Genomic DNA, 8,204 nt, shown 5'->3' with positions numbered 1-8,204 from the left:
GTGATGAAATCAACTCAGAGGTCAGATGTGTGTTCATGTTCAGTGACGACTTCAGAAATTTCAGGGACTTTCAAAATTGGTTCTGGAGAGAGGCAGATCCCTTGACTGGGCAGACGGCGAATAAAGCTTGATCATTCTGGGATTCAGGGGCCTCAGGCTTAAGGGGAAATGAGGCTCCAAACTCCTTGCCCTATCTCTGTTTTGGGGGACCCTAGAAAAGAAGCGTCTCTTGTTTGCTGAATTTACGGAGACGTGGGACACTCAGAAAAGGAGCAAATCTCACCCTTTCTAGGGGCTTTAAGCTATAAAGTATGAAAGCCCCACAAACACCGTCTTTCTGTAAGGTCCCTTATCTGCATAGATGTGGGTTAGCTCCCCACAGGTCAGAGAATTTGGGGTAATTTGAATAAGCACCACCTAGAAGTTCAGACGTTTATTTGGGTTTTCACATTTCCCTCCCTTATCCTGACTTCCTCCACCCTCCCAAGCTGCCTGTAAAGGAGCTAAGAGCCCCCCATTAGATGCTCCTGGATTCCCGGCCCTATTAATCTCCAGATGGACCTGGAAAGCCAGCACAATCGGCTCCCTCACAGTGCTTGGCATGCCCTGTATGGCTCTAGCTGGATTCATACAGTGCCGAGGCAGCTGCAAAAATGAAAAGTCATAAGAAAAATGGATATTCAAACTCTTCCCATCCAGTGAAGGGAAATAAACATCTGGGTTCCAAAAGAGTAGGAGGTCGTCAGATCTGATGTCATATGAATTCTGTAATGCAAAACAACGTGCAAGGGAGCTACACAGGTCTTGGAGGAAGACAGGTCATTGGAAATGCACATTAAAAGCATGAGATACCATTTCACACTTGCAAAAACAGGTGTCAAAATTTTTAAATCTGACAACAAATGTTGGTATTGATGTAGAGGAACTGGACTAATCTTAGGTTGCTTGTGGGAGTGTAAAATGATTTATGCACTTCGAAAATGGTTTTGAAGTTTCTTACAAAGCTGAGCATTTATCTATTCTATGACCCAGCAATAACATTTCTAGGTGTTTGCCCAAGAGAGATTTATATTAGTTTTATTCACAATAGTTCAAACTAAAAAAAAAAAAAAAATCCAAATGTCCATCACGAGGAAAATGGATAAACACACAGTTGTATATTTATACAATGGAATACTACTCAGCAAGAGAAAAGAATGAACTACTGAATACATGCAAAAGCATTGATGAATTTCATAGAAATTTTGTTGAGCAAAAGAAGCCAGATATAAATTGGTACATATTATATGATTCCATTCGTATGAAGCTCAAGAACAGGCAAACCTAATGTGTGGTGATAGAAATCAGACCAGTGGTTGTCTGTGGGAGATGGGGATTGACTGAAAGAGGGAATGAGAGAACTTTTATGGGGTGACGTTTATGTTCTAGAATTGGATTCAGGTGGTCGCTGTTCAGATGTATTCGTTTATCAAAAATTATTGAGTTATACACTTAAGAGCTATGCATTTCATAGTACGTAATTTAAAAAAAATTGCCTCTAGAAAATAAAGGAGGGGTGGATCAGAAAGGGAGAAGAAAATCTGTGAAGGCTGATTCTTGGAGAGTCGATGCCATGCAATGGATATTCATCTTCTCTTCGATGGAGAGGTGGGGTGGTGTTATTCACTAACCCTAAGTTTAGCAAATGGGCCTTTAAAGAGGTTGCTCATAAAGCTTTGGAATGAGTATTTATAGGTGGGGAACACAGAGAAATGGTGCCTGGCTCAAGAGTCTAGGTAACTTGGGTAAGATGTGAGAGGTGCTGACTTCTCTTGGCTAAGTGGTGTGTTTCCACTTACCTAACGTGGTTCTCTGGGAGAGAGAGCAAGCACGGGGTCACCTTAGGTCCTGTGTAGCAGAGTCTCCTGCAGGGGCAAGGAGACCTCACCGCTGAACAAGGCCGGAGGTATTCTGAGCATGCTCAGAAGTGGGGTAAGGGTTGAAAACTACCAGTTTGAATAGCAGTGTATCTTTCTGAGTTAAGACAACTGCATGAATAAGGAGTCATAAAAGTGCCCCAGGAGAAAAAGAACCAGCTCTGATCAAGAGCCTGGCCCACCAGGGATGCCAGCTTTAACCATCTATGAGGACCCAAGAGTGTGATGCCATCCAGATACAAGTCCCCTTCCCTTCCCTTTCCTCGTCTCCCCTACCTGTCCAATCCCCTTTGAATCTGTTGGGCAGGCAGAACACAGCAGACGGGATGTGCAGAGAAGGGTAGGACCATCCCTCTTCCCCACTCCAGCTTTCCATCCTGAAACAATCATGAGTTGAGGAGGGGAGAAGATTTAATATTAAGCCGGTTTAGGTATCCCCCGGGATGGGACATTTCAAGGACTGAAACAAGACTATTTATTTTTTCACTAAATAACCAGAGGACTTTTGATTTTCTGAGAATGTTGGGAAAAGTTCCGTTCTTATGGCCCCAATTCCCAATTCCACCCTCAAGGGTCACTCAGGGCCAAGGGAAGATCCCAGCTCTGGAATAAAGTCTAAAGAGACAGTAAAGGCAAAAATAAAGTTGTGTGTTGATCCCAATCCACATGCCATGTTTGCTCAATATTATAGCTGGCATGTCTGTCCAAGTGCCCACTGAGTATCTCTGAGCACGTTCCTATATTCCAGTGTTGGTTAAATGGCACCACCTCTCACCTTGACACTGAAGACAGAGCACAGAGGTTATCCTTGACTTCATCCTCTGTGTCTACATCCCGCTAGTTCTCACACCCTTCCACCTCAACCCCTTGAGTCTCTTCAGAGCCGTCATCCCCTCTCTATTTTTACTGCCACTGCCTTGATCTCAGCTCAGGCTTTCACTCTTCCCCAGTAGACGGAACAAGAGACTCCTAAGTGGTCTCCCTGTTCTTGGATTTTGACAGCAAAGTCAAAAGTCTGGGCTGGAATGATGCCACCCCAACTTTTTAAAGCACACAACTGCTCTTGCGCCCACCCTGGTTAAAATCCTCCTAAAGTTCCCTAGGACTCTACCCTTGCTTATCTCTCAACTAATTCTCCGCCATTTACCTACCCACATCCAGTCTTGGTCACACCAGACCAACTTGTAGCGGTCCCCAAGTGAGAATCTGTTTCCGATCTCCATTTCCTTGCTTCAGAAAGTCCCTTCTCTGTGTCTGAAATGTTTCTCCTCAGCTAATCGACCTCCTCCTCCTCCAGAAGGCTCCCTCTGCTTCCGGCTTCTGTGTTTGTATAGGATTCTGTGCACACCTCTAACTTAACGCTCATCACTATTGTTGGTTTAATTACTTTACCTCCATCCTTTTCCTTGTGAGCTCCTTCTCTTATTCGTTTTGGAGTCCCCAAATCCTACCTGCCACGTAGCGAACGCTCATCCAATGTTCACTAAATTTATGATTTAATTACAGAGTAATTGATGACTTTTGGCCTTTGAACCCCTAATTCTCAATTCCTACCTCGGAATCTAGGGCAATAAAAACGACTTGAAATATTAATGAATTCATCAGTAAACAATTTCTGAGCTCCTGTTACGTGTCAGACACTTTTCTAGGCACTAGAGGTAAGTAGGTTACAAGGCAAAGTTCAAAGCCTTAGTCAGAGGAGAGGAACGTAAACGGCAAAGATCATTTCAGGAAGTGACGGTGTTACAAAAATATACAGAAAAATGAGTGAGTGACTGGGGCGATAGCAGTGTGGGCTCTCTGATCTGGGACGGTCAGGTAAGGTCCCTTGGCAGAGGTGATGTTTGAGGTGAGATCTGATAAATGGAAAGGAAACAACCGAAAATTCTGATGAAAGGGTGCTTTAGGCTGAGGAAGTAGCAAGTGCACAGGCCCTTAATTGGCAAAGAGCTTGGCAGATTCGAGAACGAGAGAGAAGGCAGAAGGGTGGTAACATAGGGAATAAGGAGGATGATGGTAAGAGAGGAGGTCACAGAAATAGGCAAGGGCTGGACTCTTAGAAAAAGGGTCAGCAAAGCTTTTCTGTAAAGATCAGCTAGTGAATATTTTAAGCTATGCCGGCCATGACCTCTGTTGCAGCTACTTAATTCTGCTATCATAGCATGAAAGTCGTGTTCATAGTATGTAAGCTAACGGGTGTGACTATGTTCTGATAAACCATTATTTGCGGCAGTAAGTGGTGGGCCGAATTTGGTCCGTGAGCTATAATTTGCAAACCCCTGGAGTAGGACATGATAGCCCATGATAAGGAATTTAGTTTGTATTCCAAGTGAATAGGTAGCCATTGGAAGGTTTTGAACTATGGCTGTGGGGATGTGTGTCAGAGGTCAAATTTTGCTTTAAAGATATTTCCTGTAACATAATCTACAACAAAAGAATTTATTCTCCTTTCTCCATTAGAAACTCTATTTCAAATTCTCTTTTGAAAACAGGACTAGGTTGGGGGGCAGGGGAGACAGGCTGTGGGGTGGGGGAGTCCATGCTAATTGTCTATAATGTTTACTAGTTACGTGACCTTAGGTTCATTGCTTAATCTCTCTGAACCTCAGTTTCCTACTTAATAAAACTGTAATAATAACACCTGTCTCTAAGGGTTATTAAATGGATTCAATGAGATCATGTATATAAAACATCTGTCACAGTGCCTGGCAAAGTAAGGGCTCAATGATGTCCGTCCCTTTTCCTCTTTTTCCTTCCATTGAATCTGTATATGTCACTCTCCCGTCAAGACAGAGGTAAGTGTAAAGCTTGGTAACTGAGTTCAAAAAATCAGTTGCACAATGACAGGATTGGTGAGGGCTTTCTGGTGATTTGGCTACTACAACAACAAATACAATTTAAATTTCAATTAATAGAAGCACAATTTACGGTGACAAAAGGGGTGAATCTATTTGTATTCCATATTAGTCAAACCATATTTGGAGTCCTGGAAATAATTCTGGGCATGCTAAATTGAGAGAAATTTTGGTAAGTGAAGTACATGCAAAGAAAAATGGCAAGATATGAAAGGAACCATATCATAATGTAAAATGTACTGGAAATTCTAACACGGTAAAAAAAACAACTAAAAGAAAACTTGAAAACTGTACAAATAGTTGAAGGCCTGTCATTTGGAAGAAAGACAAGACTCATATCATGTTGGTGTAGAGGTAGGTCACCTTGGACCATTGGATGGAAACTGCAGAGATAAGATTTTCCAGCGTCAAAAATCTCCCTGAAAAAAAAAAAAAAAATCTCCCTGACAGGAGAAGTGAACTGTCAATCAATGCAAGCCTTCTAGGAAACACTGAGGAGTCATTCAACAGCTGAGATGCTGATAAAGGACTTTTGCGATGAGAGTCCAACCAAACTAAGAGACTTCTCATCATACCTTCCAAATTTCTGATTCCATAAACCTGTGGGGTGCAGTAACCAAGTCTCTGGAGATCAAGAGACCCTCTTGGATTCCAGGGACTGGATCCTTCTCTTGATGTCTCCGGTGAAAAAGAAGATTGTGAGATACATGAATCTGTATTTTATCAAGAAGTAGAGAGACTAATACAAGATTATTCTTGGTGGGCAGGAGGGAATGGCTAAGATAGAGTGGGTCACCTCTATGTAAATTGGGTCAGAGTAAATTTCATGTCAGTGAAAAATGGATGGAGATCAGGAGAGAAAAAGCGAGTTCGTGAAGGTCCCACCAAAGTTATTCCTAAATCCATCATCTACCTTGACCCTCCGCCTAGACCAGGCCACCATCGTCTTTCACCTGGGTGGCTACAATAGCCTCCCAACTGGCCCTAATGAGTTGCATTTTTTTTTCATAGCACGTGAACAAGAAAATATCAGGGAGTACTATTTGTTTTCCCCTGCCTTCTTCACTCCAAAATGGAAACCCCATGAGGGCATGGATTATGTCTGTCTTGTTCACTGCTGAATCCTAACCCACAGGAGATGTTCCAAAAATGTTTAGGAGAAGAATGGGAGTATAAATCTTCCTAAAGTGGAATATGGCAGCATGAAATTACAGTAACTAGATTAAGTTCAGTATAAAGTCCTGAAATTTCAAGAAACGTATCTAGCAGTAAACTACAAGGGAATGTTCATATTGCCCCACATTTTGCCTGGTTGTTTTAAATAAATGCACATATGACATTGCCTGTCCCATGTTGTATTGGTCTAAAAATGATTCTTCTTCAGATATCCAGAGTCAGTCCTAGTCTGTGAGTGATGGAAAAAGAGAAGCCCAGTCAGGGCCCAGCAAACTTTTTTTTCAGCTGCAAGAAGCAGTGGGAGATCCTAAGAAAACACAGGGGAAAGGTGGTGTAAGAAAGGAAAAAAGAAATGAGTAGGAAGAGGGAAGTGAAAGAATGAGCAAGGACAGGTAATTAACATTTCTTGTGGGCTTTACTTCATTTAATCTCTATTATGCCCACGAGACAGTATCATTCGAGAAATGAGAATCATTTGAGTCTCAGAGGGATAAGAAAATCGTGTAAGGTCAAGGGGTAGAATGCTATGGTATAGGTTCCCAATAACATGTTCTGTGATATTGCCATCAGGTCCGTGGATATGATAAAAGGTTGGTATTTATTAAGCACCTACTGTGTATCAGGCACTGCTGAGAACAGAAAGAAAAGCATCTTGTTTGCAGCCTCTGATGTCATGGTTTGCTGCCCAGCAGCTATAGTCAGGGGCAGACCTAGGTTTTGTGGGGCCTGAAGCTTATACAGTTTTGTGTGTGTGTGTGTGTGTGTGTGTTTTTTTTTTTTTTGAGGGGTGAGCTCTTTAAGAAAAGAATATAAATTTTAAAAATACAAGTTTAAGTACAGGGCCTTCAAAGGAGCCTGTGTGAAGCTTAAGCTTCTTTAGCATCATAGGAAATCCATCTCTGGTATAGCAATAGTTCATCAATTAATTTAAGTTAAAAAGTGCCACCGTGGTGCCTCAAAAATGTTCATTTTGGAAGTCAGGGGAAGGAGAGGGAAGGCACGGCGTTGAGGTGGGAAAGTCAAACACACAGCTCAAACTAATCCATAAGTTCCATTTTAATAATAGTGCAAAAGACTGATTCTAAATGAGTTTTTTCAATTCCCTTTTGTTTATCCCATTTTGCTAAAAAATCCCTTTTTGTTAAAATAGTTAAGAGAGAGAGATTTTATTTTGAGTACAAATAAACAAATAACCCTGGATCTGCATACAAGCTTTTTCTGGTCTGGAGGACTCTGCTGTTTCCAATCAAGATCTTGTTGTCAAGGTGATAAGCTCTGCATTTCTGGATTTAGAATAAAAATTCCTCTAACATATTTTATAATCTGGTGATCTTGGGCTTTGACCAGATCCGGCGGATGGGGGTGAGCCGATTCAGAAGCATGCTCTGCACTCCAGTGTCTGTTGTGTTTTCCTGTGTATCAGACCCACCTGGGGAGCTTGTGAAAACCTTTCTGCCCTTTCCTTCTTGTCCTAATGTAGGAGGAATCCTGTAGAGACCGGTCAATTCTGATGCGGTCAATTCCCAGGCGGCTCCCTGCTAAAAACTGTTCTAAAAACGACCGTTTCATGAGGGAGGGATTATAAACGTTAACAAAAAGGGAAACCGAGGAACAGGAAAGTAAGAGACTTGCCCTAGGTCACCTGGCAAGTTTATGTCTCAACAGAACATTCTGGCTCTAAGAAGGTCTGCCAAAGGTTACGTACTGAGGAAAAGAGCACATTTCTAGGAGAAGAGAGAGCAATCTGACAAACAGTAGAGGTTTGGGGAAAGCGGTGGTCGTGATGGGATGGAATGTGTTGATTTTAATTGACAACAGACTTAGGACACATAAGGGTGTACGAGAACTAATGAACAGCACGGAGACTTTTGAAAAGGACGCTGTGAGTTTTGGCAAGGGGGAGAAATAGAGATTTTGTACCCATGGAGGATAGACTCTGGGCCTGAGTGAACGGACGCTATGGCACAAACAAGGAATAGAGTCTGCCGTCTGGGGGGGCAGGGAGGGATTTGCACAGCACCCTGCAGGTCATAGGCCCTCAATCAGTGTTTGTTGAAGGAATTTGCAAAGGAGGAGAGTATAATGTTGCCTCGATTTGATAACTACCATTTTCCTGGTTGCCATGATCCTCGCGTGGGACACAAGCCAGGAATCCAATAAGCAAAAACAGACAATGTGAGGTAATAACCAAGTTTGGACGCTGGTTAAGACTGTCAGAGACATGGGCCCAGTAGTGAAACCAGCCTGAGATGAGAAT

The sequence above is a fragment of the Eschrichtius robustus genome, chromosome 20 (genome assembly GCF_028021215.1).
Source record: "Eschrichtius robustus isolate mEscRob2 chromosome 20, mEscRob2.pri, whole genome shotgun sequence".
NCBI lineage: Eukaryota > Metazoa > Chordata > Mammalia > Artiodactyla > Eschrichtiidae > Eschrichtius > Eschrichtius robustus.
Note: the sequence above shows the minus strand (reverse complement) of the source record.